The sequence below is a fragment of the Cyprinodon variegatus genome, unplaced genomic scaffold (genome assembly GCF_000732505.1).
Source record: "Cyprinodon variegatus isolate N-32 unplaced genomic scaffold, C_variegatus-1.0 Scaffold182, whole genome shotgun sequence".
Classification (NCBI taxonomy): domain Eukaryota; kingdom Metazoa; phylum Chordata; class Actinopteri; order Cyprinodontiformes; family Cyprinodontidae; genus Cyprinodon; species Cyprinodon variegatus.
Window position 1 is genome coordinate 1,239,891 of NW_015150635.1, and position 1,706 is coordinate 1,241,596.

Sequence of the window (1,706 nt, forward strand, 5' to 3'; positions counted from 1 at the left end):
ATTGTTATTAAATTGTATCATTTTTATCACATTTTGTTATTATATCACATGATTACAGGCTAAACATGCTAATTACCACGATATTTGAAGCTACAGGCTTAAACATCATAATTAATGAACATTAAACCAGTAATTATCTCTTCAACATTCTCAGATCATGCAGATCTTATTTCATTCAGTTTTCCTTTTACTGTCGCCTCTGCCTGTTTTTTTTTTATGAGTAACTTTCTTAAATCCAAAATCTAGGCTCATTAATCAGAAACATAAATCAACAAAACAACTTATAATACTTCTCCATATAATAACTATCAGAAGATCACCAGTCAGTTCTAAATACATCTTTAAGCTGGGTGCACTACGATTTTTTGCCCTTTTTTGACCGATTCTCCAGTCCTGCAAGAATTTTTCGATGGGGCTGCCTTTTAGCCTGATCGTGCCTTGTGTATTGTAAAGGGGGTAAGAAGGGCGGTCAGCCTCTCACGACCACCTACTGCTCAGGAATCGTAAGGTTTGGAGTAAATCAAACATGTTTGAAATTCAGTCGGCCGTCGTAAGGTGGTCGTGGGCAAAAAACAAGGATATTTCTTCTTCTTCCTCTCAGACGAAAACACCAAAGCATGGCGGAGGTATGAGGGATGTGGTGTTATTTCTGTAAAATTGACAGACCATAGTAGACACGTTTGCTCTGCCATGTCTTTCACAAATTTCACAAATTGCCAAGGCACTGTGTGTAACTCTAATGAGCCTCATATTTACCAGGGGGCATCAACACTTCCGTCTTTTTCCCCTTCTTGTCGTCTGGCTTCTGGATAGACAACTCAGACTAGCACCATCTCTCTGCAGAACTGAGTCTGACGTGGTTTTTAGATGTGCAGTGTGAGCAGGTAGATTGCACCAGAGCCGCACAGTGTGAGAACATACATCTTGAGCTGTCAACTTTTAAACCCTGCGGTTTCATCGTAAATGTGAGCTGTAGCTGCATGCAATGATTGAAACCATCGGTAGACTGTATGCCCGGCTTAAAATGAACCCTTGTTGATCCCTGGAGAACCATCATTCCAGATTAGCTCCTTACAGGAGTTTTTCTCATGGTTTTGGTTATATTGTGCTTTACTTTGCTCTATGTTCCCTAGTTTTATTGGTTTAATTCCTTTTTTGTTGTAATTTCTAGTTCTGTTAGTTCTCATGTTTTTCTGTTGTCCTCTGTTGCCCTCTTGTGTGTGTGTGTGTGTGTGTGTGTGTGTTCCTTTCCCCTTGGCTCCCTCGTTGTCTCCTCTCACGCCTGCTCCTTGTCAGCTCGTTAGCCCTCCCTTTGTCTCTGTCAGCTATTTATGCTCTCCCTCTGCTCTCACTCTTTGTTGGTTCCTTGTTGTTGCTGGTCCTGTTGTTGCCGTTGTCCTGTCATCTCGTCTCCCCCTGGCTCCTTGTACGTGTTTTCCCTTGATGTCTCCATGGTTCTGGTCTGTTAAATTTTTTGTTGTATTTTTGGATTGCCTTTGTTAACCATTTTCATCATTAAAACTACAAGTATTCACCTCAGCCTCTCTGCCTCTGCATTTGGGTCCTCCTTAACTACAACCAAGACGGGACAGAGGGAGGGCTAACGAGCTGACAAGGAGCAGGTGTGAGTGGAGACAACGAGGGAACCAAGGGGAAAGGAACACACACACACAAGAGGGCTACAGAGGACAACAGAAAAACATGAG